Consider the following 13,662-nt stretch of genomic DNA (forward strand, 5'->3'; position numbering starts at 1 on the left):
AAGGGAGGAGGCCTGCTTAGCTACATCTACAGATATTACAAGGAATCACAGATCAACTTCTCTTTTTACTCTGTGGAAGGCCACCGGTAAACTAAAAGCAATAAAAAGCAATAGCCAAATGTACCAGAAACTAGTCAGTTATCTACCAGATAGTCCCATGGGACTCCCCCCTCAGCCCTTTGGTGTGGAAAGCCTTCAGTTCATCCTCCATCATCTCCCCAGGTGTCCCCTCAATCCTATTGTAAGAAGAGACCAGCTTGGGTCAATGCAGGGTTTTTGTGGCTGAAGTTAGCTTGTCTGCTGTTGCTATTGCCCTCAGTCACCCCAAAACACCCCAAACCAAGGACCAGGCACCACATCGAGCACAGGCAGGCACTGACCAGCAGTGCTGCCTCGTTCGTGTGCAAGTCCAACAGCTTTCAGCTGCTTCAGTCACAGATGAGGCAGGGAGGCCGAGTTTCCCTTCTCTCAGCTCTTTTCGGAGGGATTTCATCTTTTCACACCCTCTGGACTAGACTGGCTCCTGGAGGATCTGCCCGATTCGGTTTCTCCAGGTATGTGGGACAGATCTGTGACAGCACAGAGGTCTGGGTGTCATAAAGGTTATGAAAATTTGTCAGCACCTCTTTGAAGCCAACCCCCAAAAATCTCTGGTCGCTGCAGTATCCTTTCATGAGTCTAATATAACCAAAGCCTGGGTCTACCTTGATGTTACCATTGCTTCACCTGATGCTCCATCCAGTTCCTTTTATTGCAGAATTTAAAGCTAATTATAATGGCTAAATCTGCATTTAGATATGGGCAGAAACAATGGTCAAATCAATCCTAATTATGCTTATAGGATGGTATCATCTGGATGCTCCTGGCTGAGGCAATTAGCCTACGCAAGAATGGGAACAGCGTTTGGGGGTCTCTCAACAACCCATGTGCTGAGTAGCCTGGCCAAAAAATAATTCGTTGACACTCCTCTTGGATGCAATTACCTTCCGCTGCCTATAAAGGCAAAACCTGATGAGCGTATTTACCACCTCATTACACTGCTCTGTGTAATTCAGCTGCGTTGTTTTGCCCATTAAGCAATATCAGAAAACATCTACTTTGCAGTAATAGGCTGGCTAAACAACATCCACAGGGTTTCAGTAACAGTGCGGAAGGATGATAAAATCCTGAACAACTTCAGATCACGCACAAGTATTATGGGACAAACACCACAGCCACTGCTGGACAGCTGAGAGTATTTGTAACAGATGTAACTGCCCCCCAAAAGGCATTAGCGTTGTAGGCTGTCAGGAAGATGAACTCCCCAAACCACTGCTTTTGTGATTAATGAAAATCTTATCCTATGGCTTTCCTGTCTTGGGGATAATAAAAGTGTTTTTTTAAGGCTTTCCTCATTTCTAGATCAGGAAAAGAAGTCAAAATCTTGGAAGCTTGAAACTACAAGTCAAAAAGCTTGATGTCAGTGATACTTTGGCTTGTCAGTGACAGTTTGGCTTCACATTATATTGTATTTGCCAAAAATATTAGCTTAAATAATTAAAAAACACTTTGAAACATAAAAATAGTCTTTTTTTGCTAAAATGTCACCAGGTCTTTTAAAATTGAAACACCTAACATGGCCAATGTTCTCCTGGGAACAACTTCAGTTTTGGCAGATCTGAATTTTTTAACTATTCATTTATTTAATAGGAATGAATTCTAAATGTGCATATTTTCTCTAAATCAATAATGACCTTCACTTAAGAATCACTCTCGTATCATTTATATGTAGCAACAGAACACCTACAGAACCTATTCAGGGGGCATTTCAGAATAAAATCTGTTTTCCCCTATTTGCAATATAAGCTTAGAGATATTTAACATACACAAACAACGCAGACATTTTTCTCTATAATGTAATTGAATGTTTTGATCGGTCACAGTTTGTTCAAAGCTTATCAAAAATGAATTACATGCACCTCCTGAAAAACCCAGCAGCCACTATTCATATTCCTATCCAACTCACGTTCATATTACATTGACTAATTGGTCTCTACTAAAGGATTTTGGGGAACTGAGCTGGTTAGTTTGCATGATGTATACACACTGATACGTACATGTATATGTACCATCACCAGCATGCTGATTTCTGGGTTTGGTCAGGAGCTTTAAGCAAAATCATTGCCAATCTGATTTTTTAAATTATTATTTCTATTTTTACTTTTTGTTTGTTTGTTTGTTTTTAAGAATAAGACAACTGCTACTTTTGTAGTCAGGGGTGCTAAGCTTCATTCTGGCTCAGGAGGTATTCTGAAGGAATATATGTTTCTTTCCAGCTCTTGGCTGACCTCTAAATATATTCTGGGACTGCAAGGCAAGTACATAACACTGCAGATGATATATTGTTATTTCAGGGCTATAGCAGCAAAGTTGTTTGGCATCTTCAGTTGCGTAATTGTATTAAGACAGAGCTTCATTTACATTTAAACCACTTTTTTATGCTTTGGTTATTTATTGCAAACCTATGGTAACTGAAATATCAGCACTGTTGTGTTCCTGCTGAACTCTCTGCCAGACTCCTGCAGCCAGTTCTGGAAATGGAGTTCAGAGATTCTGTCTCCAGGTGCCATGGAGTTTTACATTTCTTCCAGGAAAATGTTTCTGGCCAGATATTTGCCAAAAAAAAAATAAATAAATAAAATAATAATAAGAAGAAAATTGTACAGAAGGCCAGCAAAATGAATGTAACTGAATAGTAACCTTTGTTAACTGAATAGTGGTCTCGAGGGTAAGGCACGGGAAATTAAGGTTGTATTGGGCTCTGAAATGTCTGTATGATATGAGGTAAATGAGCACAGCTCAGTTTTCCCCTTCTCTCAGACTGGCAAATAGTCACTCACCTTTTCAGATGTGCTGTGAAGATCAATTACTCAAGATTTTTATTTTATTTTATTTTATTTTTAGTCCTAAGAGGCCATAAGTGGTGTTAATGCCTATTCTCACAGCACCATCAAGCCGTAAATCTCTTCTAAGTCTCTCCTCAGCCATGGTCCAACAACAGACCCAAGTTCAAGGCTGGATTCCGGATGTTTCTGAATTCAGGAACTAGTCATCAGAGATTATTTTCGTGTTAGAGCCTCTGTGCTAAAGCTTGAACCATACATAAGGTATTTTACAGACTTCATGCAAAGGGATGGTAAGCATCATTCCAGATATTTAAGACAAGACAAATCAGTGGAAATGAGCAAACAGATTGCCTATATTGGTCTCAGTAAATTGCTTGATTTCCTTTTTTTTTTTTTTTTTTTATGAGGTTATCTAATAAACTTTTTTTTTTTCTTAAATTGCCTGCTAAAGAGCCAATAATTTTGAATTGTGTTTTGTTTTGCAATTATTTTTGTAACTTGAGTTGGTTGTTTTAAATGAAATACTTCATTTCCTTGCTTTAAAAACATCGTGTCATTTTGCATTATTTCCCCTATCCCCATATGGGGAAAGGGCTGTTGTTGAATACTTTGGATGGCAGGAGCCAAAGCAAAACACAAGTCTGAGATTTGGGGTTTTGTATGCTGTTTGGGGCTAATCTATACCATGATTACAGGGAATCTGCACAGGCTAAATCCTGGAGCTGTTCTTACTCAAAGCACCACGGCTGCCTGCACTGATGACTGCACCATCACAGCACTGATGATGGGACCAGCTTTGGGCTATAGCAGCACCTGATTACCAGCCAGCCCACTGTTTGAACCAGCCTCATAACAGCATGAAACTCAACAGCAGTTGTTATAAAACTTAAATGTAATTTCAGGGAAAATGCTGCCCATGATTGCTCATGGCATCATTCTTTCTGGTTTGACTCAGCTCATTTCCCAGGTAAAACAAATAACCTCTATTATCTTCCTGCTGCCCTTTACATCAGCTGTGCATAGGGCCGCACTCTTATGGCCACATCTGTCAGTTATTTTCCCTCCTAAATAGCAAAAGCACAGCAGACAGCTCCCATTTTCCCTGCACGTGGGATCGATCCTCACTGCAGCAGTGCTGCAGAAGCCTGCAGGCTCTGTGCCCTCGGTTATAACACCCTGCATCATACCCCATGGGATGCAGCACAAGTCCTTGGGCTTCTTGAAGACCTGCCGCTTGGAAGCCTCCCAGCACAGAGCATGCAGGAGAGAAGCTGAAGCATGCTGCACTTGTACAAATTCCCCTTCTGCTAGCCAGTCCCTCCACCACCAGCAGACGATGGCATTTGTGCCAGCCCCACCAGCTCTGTGGCAGTGCAGGTCCTTCTTCCCCTCCCAGCAAAGGGAGCTCCCTGGGACAAGCCCTGATGTTACTTTACCACAGATCAAGAAATAGAAATAAAAATTTAAAAATAGCCTATTTTCAGTAAAACCTTTGGACTTCTGTAGCAACTGCAGATGCTCCATGAAAGACAGTGCTTGGCAGCTGTCACCACTTCTAATGGGAGCTCTCGTCCTCTGGAGAACCAGCTTGATGACCCCAGATCTGTAATTGCTGCTCTCTGAAGCTCCCGTAGATAACCCTATGCATAAATCACCATAGCAATGTGAAGACCTGAAAAACACTGCTTTTTTCCCTGCCCTCCAACAGCTTTTCCAGCTTCTAAGCATGACAGTCAGAAAGGAAGAAGAGGAAAGCCAGGGCAGGATAGCAGAAGGAGTGTCTTTGGAGGGTTCTGGCCTCTCTCACTACTAAACTGTACAACACAGAGAGTTGTACTTGTGTATTTAAAGTGTTAAATACTGCAGCTGGTGTGAGATCAAGAGAAGGTGCTAAGGACTGCCATGGTTTGCAGTTCTTTAAACTTATGCATTCCTTCATGAGAAAAATAGCAAGTTTATTTGACTAATGGAGAGAAGAGAGTTCAGGTCTTCCCTCCTGTAAGACTGAAGCAGGAATTGCTCCAGTGCTGCAGTGGGGGTTGTGCCACCCTGGCAGCAGCTGCAGACAAAGCAAGTAAAACAGTACTAACAGATCTGACTGATCACTGCACGTGCATAAGTTTCTTATTCAGAAAATTCCTCTTAGAAGCATCAGAAAGGCCCTTTCTCCATGTCCTCGTGGTGCTTGGTTGTTGCTCCAGCTAGGAAACAGCATCTGTTACCATCATGCTCTCTCTTACCCATTTCACTGAGCCCAAGGAGTTCAAGTTCTCATTGATTCACAGCTCCAAAATCCCTCCCATCAGGTACATAAATGTAGCATGCTCTGAAGTTTCAATCTGCTGTGGATTATATTTGATCCAAGCTGCCACAGGCTGATAAGGACCTCAACAGTTGAGCAAATGTTCATGCAGAACAAGCAATTCTGTTTTAAGTGATCATTTCCAGAATAATTCTGTGGTTTCTGAGTGACCAATAACATTAGAGGACGCCAGTGTTTTAAAGGTTGTTTGAGATGAATTGCCAGTTTCCTATACGTAAACCACCTGGATTAATTTTTAACCATGTTCCTTCCATTTAGCTGGTTGCTAAATCACTTTTTACAAGTGTATTTCTTAAATAAGTGGTTAAATTAAGCGTTCCCAGCTGCTTTGATGAAGATGGGGGAGAAAGGCAGAGGCAAAGCTGCCCTTTACCCATTGTTTATTTATTTTTTTTTTGCCGTAAAGGCTTGTGTATGACACAGGAAGTATATATTCACCCTTTTGCTCAGTGTCTCAGACTTCACGTGGTCCAACTAATTTCTGATGTTAGCCCCGACTGACACCTTCCATGTAATTTGATGCACGGGGACAACTCAAGGAATGCAACCACAACAACCACAGGCATACAGACAACCTTTCCACATCAGGACATTGTTTTCTGGGCTGCAAAGCAGTTTGTGCAGCCAAGTGTGAAGCAGGTCCCATATCGACAGACCAGCTGGCCAGCCCTGTCCTTGGAAAGCCACCCTGACTTCACTCCGGGAGCTTATTTCCTCTGCAGCCAGGCTGCGTGCCTCAGGTCTTTAAGCCAAACTAATTAATGCCCAACCGTGGCAGATCCCACTGCCTTCCTTGTGGGGTGATCTCACTCAGGCAAACCAGGAAGGCAGCGAAGCCAGGCACGTAGCTCCCTGGAGAAAAAGAAAGCCCTCGTTCCGTGCTCTTCCATGCTCTGGTACTGGTAGTGTTCCTACATTGCAGGGCTCTTTGGTTGCACACGGGCTGAAGCTTGGGATACTTTGTTCAAATCCCTGCTTTTCCACAGACTTCTCACCTGATCCTTGATAAACCGCTTTGAAAGATGTCTAGGTACCATAATTGTGTTTATATAGATGATAGGGAAACATCAAAATAATTTGGGGCCGTTATTAGGCTTCATTTGCAACTGTAGATACTGCTCTACAACCTATCAGTTCAGCGTGTCCATGGAAATGTGAAGGGCATGACAGAGACAACCACTGACCTCTGGAGGTCCCTTCCCACCACCATTTTTTAGCCTATCACCCTGTCATCTGGTCAATTCTCTCCAAATTCAGTCTCAGAAGGGAACTCACATTTCAGCAGCTTGCATGGTCATAAGAACCAAGATGTTCAGAAGACAGAAACAACTTGAGGACTTCCTCAAGTCTGATGCCTTCCCCCACACAGCTGCTTCTGTCTCACACAGCTCGAAAAAATTTCTGGTGAGAGACATCCTTCTCCTTCCTCACAGAAAACTGTGGCAATCTTTTAGTACAGACAGGGAATCAGCTCACCCCATCCTGCAGGGACACTACAACAGGCTGCCACCCAAAGCAGCCTCTCCCAGAGAGTCCCCATCACCACCTTCCCCCAGCTTTGCCCAGACTGCCAGCAAAGTTCTGAAACACTGTCTGAAATGACATGGTCAGGAGCAAGGAAGCCCTTCCCTAAGCATTGCAGGAGTGCTGAGAAAACCAGCATAAGTCAGGCAAGTCAGCACCACCCTCCTCATTCTGAAATATTCCTCCACCATGAAATAAGAGACAGGTTATGCACTACCTGCTCCTGGAAAGTGATGGTCTAAGAGAGGAGGGAGCTCTGCCCACCCAACCTCTCACTGCAGCCTCTCATAAAGCACAGAAGGCTGGGCTTTCCCCATCATCAGTCTCAGCTCTTGAGCTTGCCTGCTCTGACCTTCAGGAGCCAGCATGTACCACCAGACTCCATTGGCTTTTATCCACAAAAGCTCTTCAGCAGACTCTGTAAGGGATTTAAAGGAAAGAAATCATTACATTCATTCTTTTGATTTGCATCAAGCTCTACTCAGCTTTATATTTCATCAAGGCTTCTCTTTATACCTGTTTCCCCAGTGACTACGTCACTTTATGTGTTATGCTCCTACAACTGCCTTCCTATTTTCATTCAAGCTGTTCTGTCACTTTTCAAACTTAACCTCTACACACTTCCATCTCTTCACTTTAAATAAATTCACTTTGATGATCAGTTCGGCTTTTCTCCCCTCTCAATTTCTAGTCTATTAGACATCAACATTGAATGACCACCCTGAGAACAATTTATTTATTTATTTTTATTTTTTTTTCTGGACACAGTGGCCTGTATCCCCACTGGAGTATGAGCAGCAATAAACCCAAAATGAAATATATGATCTAACTAGAGATGTGCTGGCTGTCCATAGTTGTCTTTCTAGTCAATGCAGATGTCTGCGTTAAGGATCCTGTGTAGGAGTCACTGTTTTTCTCAGCTGACTGCAGGGGAAGGTAGCTGGCTCCTTAGTCCTATACTGGAAACGAATCCTGCTCAAGATGTCTGCAAGCACTCCCCAACTCTGTTGACACAACATCTACGGACTACATCTTGCAGTCTGCTACCACAAGAAATCACGTCTTTCTACCCCCTTGTTACAGCTCATTCATTTGCTCCAAAGCTCCCAGACACATGTATTCATGGCCTGTGCTGTTTACATTTCCCTATTCTAGTTAAAAAATAAATAAAAGAGGCAGTCAGGATAATATTTCTCCCAGTCAAGTAAGGAAAACATTCTCTGCTGTCAGACAGTGTTTAACAATATGCACACACACAAGTCTATGGCTATACTCTGGACACTTGAATTTACTGCAGTTCCTGTCTGTGCTCGGTGGAATTATAATTCAGACTACCAAAAGAGTAGATCGCATTTTTTGTCTTCCATCCGAGACTGATAGTCCAGACCTTACCTTTGCTCAGTGCAGACTACATCTTTCTTCACTTTTATTATGATAAGATATTTACTCTGCAGGAGAAATAATAGGTCAGAAAATGCAGAGGCTGTTCTGAATTACGATGATATTGTTATCACTAACTGCTATTTGGTCACAGAAAACAACACAGTGTGCTGGGTACCAGGCAGATATGAAATGAAAAAACAGCCCTGATGCCCAAGACCTGTCCCAACAACTGTCACATCATGTAAACTATCACCCCTCATTAATTATCTTGTACCATGTTGCACATATGAGCTAGGCAAACCACAGGGCAGGATGTGCTCTCCTGTTAAATTATATCAGGTGGTGTTAATTAGGAAGCCCCAGTTCTGTTCTGCTTGTGCCACTAAATGACCAAGTCATCTGCAAGTTACCAGCACCCATCAATGCGTGAACTCTTTGAGATCTCAGCCTGAAAGCCATTACGAAATTAGGCATTATTAATTCAGTGCAAGTCTCCAGAAAATCTGAAAAGAGCACTGTATTTGAGCAGAATCTGGTTCTGCTCATTGCTTTCTATCTTGCATTCGTTCCGGCAGTGCTTGCTCAGATAAGACTGAATCCCTCCTAACAGAAAGCCATGCCATGGAGGGCTCAGAGTAATGAGACCGCTGCCAAAGTGACAAGTAGGGGATGGAGTTTCAACCTCTGACAGCAGATGGGCTGACTGGCTTGGTGACTGAAGGTCTGGGGGGAAAGGAAAGGGAAAATAAGTTTCAGTCTAAGGAGCTGTCTGGATGGCTTCCTCGGATCAATCAAAAGGCCCAAGTTTGCACACAGATAGTTTTTTATATATTTATGTGTACAAAAAAGTTTTCTAGCTTGCAGGATAAGGAGCCTCAGAAACTTTTACAGAGGCAGAGGACATTTAGTGGATGTTTAGAAACAAGATCCTTGGCATATTCCACTCACAGCACCTTGGAAATTGCCAAGAGGTGCATCCTGCACTGTGTGGCTGCTTTGCTGCCTCCTGTTCCTGGAAAACATGAATGTGAAATGAGAAAATCTTTCTGGGAAAACAGAACAATAATCAGATTCTTCTCAAATTCACATGAAAAAGACATCAAATTTAGGTCACTGAATCACTATTCCTGGCAAATAGCTTCCCAATAACTCATTGTTTGGATGCTTCGGTTCCAGTGACTCAGTAGCTAAGCTTTGGTACACAGCTGAGCTGCTGCCATCAGCAGAAGGGAGGAGGTACGTACAGGTCAAGGGATCTAGCATGACAGAGGATGTTTTTTTTCCACAGCTGCCAATCTGGATGGCAGTGGTGACCTCGTCATCCCCCTTAAAGAAGCCATACACGTTGTAAATACAAGTCCAGTACTATTACCGAGGTTTCAACTCTTGAAAATACTGCACAGCAAGGCCTGTGCTTTTATTGCAGCTGCAAAATGTACATAAATATAACACACATTTTCCCTTGTTCCTTCCTGACCAAGTGTACTTTGGCCCAGTGTACATCTGGCCTACGTCAGACGGAATTTATTGCCAGCAGTAAGTATAAGAAAACAGCACAGAGAAGTGCACGAGGTCAACCACTCATGGGTGGCCAGAGAAGCTAACCCAAACCTTCCACTGGGAGCCATGGGTCTTGGTTTTGTCACTGTCATGCTGTCTGTGTGGGGATGCATACATTTGTCACATGTAGCTCTGCGTGGCAGTGCCCACTGCCGTGTTCTGCAATGGGAGCCACACAGTTGCTGAAACAAATACAACACATGGCCCTGATTTTGTTTCCATGCCCTGCTCTGTAAACAGAGAAAATGGTGAGAGGCACTCAGCTTTTTATGAAAACAGAAAGAAGCCAAAACATGTTGGATGTGAAATTTGGTTAGTTACCTGGCATTGATACCCTCCTCGTACAGCAGGAGCAGACAAGGAGAGGTGTCCTTGCTCTGCAGAGCAAGGACCTGACTCCAGCTGGGGGATATCTGCTAGATGTCCCTGCAGAGAGGCTGCGTGGCACAAGTTGCCCACACACCACCCCCAGCCCAGGCTTTGGCCACAGGACCGGCAGTACTGCAGATGAGACTGAAACCTTTGCTAAGTGAGGGAGTAATTCTGCTTTGCCTGAGTTTGTAGGACTGGAAAAACCTCTCAACTCACCATTCCTTCTGCTTGGAAGATTTTCTGGGCAGCATCTTGCAAATGTTGCATTTCAGCATCAACAATTCATTTTTCTGGTTTCTGTTTGCTTGTTTTGTCTGTTCTGTTGCTGTTGTTATTTTAACTTCTGTTTTAAAAAATCTTAGAACACTGAAGATGAATAAGCTGATTTGGGAACACTGATGATACACGGCTATCTTGAGTCAAATGGAAAACAGTTGTGGTTTATGCCTCTTACTTAAATTTCCTGCCTGTTAAGAGAGGCATCAAACACATGACAAGTTTAAAACCATATAATTTGTGCCATACAATAATAGGCTAGAACAAATATTTGATTTAAATCTGCTTTTGGCAGAATTATTTCTATTTACAACAACAAAAACAAGTCATGCACATTTATTATTCACAGCCTCCACTACCTTCACTCTGCTCTCCATCCCTCCCACATCTGAAAGTGATTTAAACTGCTATTGATTTTGATTAAGAAAAAGTTAATCCCTAGGAAATGTGCTTTAAATGCAGCCCACCTGTCAGCTTTCACTGGGCACTCACATATGCTTGTTTAGGAAAATCCCAGGAACAGACTGGCTTCAAGGTTCATTTTTTCCCATTCCAATTTTGAGGACGACAGATGAGACAGGGCCAATTTATGCTTCCAGGATAGGTTTGAACAACTTAGTTGTTGCTCTTCATTTTGCGTTCAGTTGGTTCATCTAATTTATTGTTATTTTTTAATCCTAAAAGCTTTCCAGTTAAATAAGTGAGATTTATCTAGGAACTATGGATGCCTGCAATGCAGACATTTACCTCTGTGCTAACCATTACCTCCTCCTTTCAGTGAGTGCAGAGCAATATGTTCTTTCAGGGTTCTGGTCACCTCATCATAATGCAAATGCCTAAAATGAGACGGATGAGCCCCGCAGGTTCCTATTTCTTCCTATAGCCTACAGAGAGCCTTTATCAAAGATAATTAGATCCAAATGGGAGTTATCACAATATCTTTGCTCAATTTCAGCAGCCCAGATCCATTTTATAAACACATAGATACATTCTAATACATATTTCTAATATGGTTCATGAGATTTAATGCATTTCTGAAATGTAATGCAGTTATTCATACTTAATTTTATTAGCAATCAGTAACACAATAGTATTTGATTGTATTACTAATTGTATTAGTAATCAATCAATACAATTAGTAATCAAATTGTATTACTAATACAATCAAATACGATGCAATACATTTGGATTAACTACTTGAAAATCTTTTCTCCTGCCCTGCAGGAGGTTGGAGTGGTCATTAATGATTCTTCCCAGTCTCAAAATCTCTTCAATGAGGTTTTGCAGCTCTCTCTTTGATGTATCTATCATTGATTCATTTCACCATCCCAGAAAAACTTGGAGCTACCACGGTGTTTATTACCCTGGGCTGGATCAAATCAGCTCCTGTTGATATCAGCAAGGAGGAGATGATTCCTGTTCTGCTTGCAATGTGTGCTCTGATGTCTTACATATCTAGAAAATGTTTATTCCAGTTTCACTTCGTAAATGAATAATTTACAGTTCTACTTTGTATTTACTTTGTAATTAGCTTTGGAAAGCTAATTAATTTACCAGAGTTGAGAAGAAACTAACCTGACAGTCAGATCTGTTTTGCTGCACAGACAACTTAATACACAAGTGTGAATTTGTTCCATTAATTGGTGTGCTGAGTAACTCACCTGACATCCCATTTGCAGAAAGGGATTTTCTTATGCAGGCACACAGAAGAGCCATCTGTTCACCTCTGCGTAGGATCTGAAAAGCTACTTGATAAACTGCATTAGATTATGGGTCTACTCAGCAGAGCCTTAACAAAATAAATACAACTGGTATTTTTATGCTAATATAATGCAATCCCACATTATAATAGGATGCTGCTTAAAATGCTGAGGCTCTTTCAACACTTGTGGTGTTTGTATATTCTTAGCTGCTCCTGCCCCTTGCTGCAGATTTTCTTATCCTTTCTTACAAGGATTTTGAGTTTTTTATGCTCTCCCTGTTGCCACTAGGACTCACCAGCCCCTCAGCAAGGCCTTGGGTGTTTTTAGCTCTAAGGCTTTGTTCTGTGGAAGAGTTTTAAAAAGACCAGCCACGTCTGCTGATGGATGAGAGCTGTAACCTCAATAAAGACTTGGAAAGGCACATCTATGGTGGTTTTACCTTGCTGGGCAGCTGAACTCTACCACAACCACTCTCTAACTCCCCCTCCAAAAACGAAAAGGGGAGAAAATATGATGGAAAGTGCTCAAGGGTTCAGATAAGCGCAGGGAGATCACTCAACAATTGTTGAGTCACAGGCAGAACCGGCTCAGCATTGGGAGATTAATGTAATTTATTGTCTATCATTAGTGGACTAGAACAGTGAGAAACTAAAAGCAAACTAAAAACACCTTCCCCACATCCACCCTCTTCTATGTCACAGCCTGCTCCTGCGGGGGCTCTCCATGGGCCGCAGCCTCCTCCAGGCCACATCCACCTGCTCCACCGAGGGCTCCTCCACCCATGGGGGGGCTGCAGCGTGGAGATCTGCTCCATGTGGGACCCATGGGCTGCAGGGGGACAGCCTGCTCCACCAGGGGCCTCTCTACAGGCTGCAGGGGAACTGCTGCTGCCTGCCTGGAGCACCTCCTGCCCTCCTGCTGCACTCACCTGGGAGGCTGCAGGGCTGCTTCTCACTTCTTGCTCTCCCAGCTGCTGTGGCACAGCAGGTTTTTTCTTTCCCTTTCTTAAATCTGCTCTCACAGAGGCACAAACAACATTGCTTATTGGCTTGGTTCTGGGTAGCAGTGGGTCCCTTTTGGAGCAGATGGAGCTGGCTCTTTTCTAACCTGGAGCAGCTGCTGGGCTCTTCTAACAGAGGCCACCCCTGCAGCCTCCCACTACCCAACCCTTGCCATGTAAACCCAGTACAACATCCCCTTTCCCACTGCATTTTGTTGAGGTACAATTGAACTCATCTAACATTTACCTAAACCGATTCAGCCCAAGCTCATGAAATTCCTCAGCAATAATGTGCTACTAGGGAAGATCAACTTTAGCCTTTGTTGCTTAGTGTAGGAGCTTGGTTTAAATCTCAATTAATTGGATCACGTGAAAGTCAGGCTCTAATCTGAGACCTGCTTAAGCCCCCTGCATTTGTTGGTGAGCAGTGCCAAAGGGAGACTCATTACATCTTGAAGAGAGCAGCCAAAACAAGTGAAGTGAGTAGGTTCCTATCTCTTGGGGCTATACTGAGGCCACAGAAAACTGGATTAGAGGAGAAGGCTAACTCTTAGATAGCTGGAGATGGATGGATGCACTCCCATCAAGAAATAATACTGGCAATTAACACCTTGTAAGGATTTAAGAACAATTGTG

At 42.8% G+C, this 13,662-nt stretch overlaps 1 long non-coding RNA gene across 2 annotated transcripts; it reads right to left on the bottom strand.

Moving 5' to 3' along the window:
• Positions 1-6,271: 6,271 nt before the first annotated feature.
• Positions 6,272-12,695, bottom strand: LOC137851461 (uncharacterized). Of its 2 annotated transcripts, XR_011093203.1 has the most exons (5): positions 11,985-12,695; positions 10,264-10,514; positions 9,069-9,127; positions 8,125-8,180; positions 6,272-7,150 (listed from the first exon to the last, which is right to left on the bottom strand). It is a non-coding gene; the product is annotated as an uncharacterized lncRNA (long non-coding RNA). The 2 variants fall into 2 exon arrangements; XR_011093204.1 differs by lacking the exon at positions 9,069-9,127 and having other exon boundaries at positions 11,985-12,693.
• Positions 12,696-13,662: the final 967 nt, after the last annotated feature.

This window comes from Anas acuta, chromosome 2, assembly GCF_963932015.1.
Source record: "Anas acuta chromosome 2, bAnaAcu1.1, whole genome shotgun sequence".
Lineage (NCBI taxonomy): Eukaryota > Metazoa > Chordata > Aves > Anseriformes > Anatidae > Anas > Anas acuta.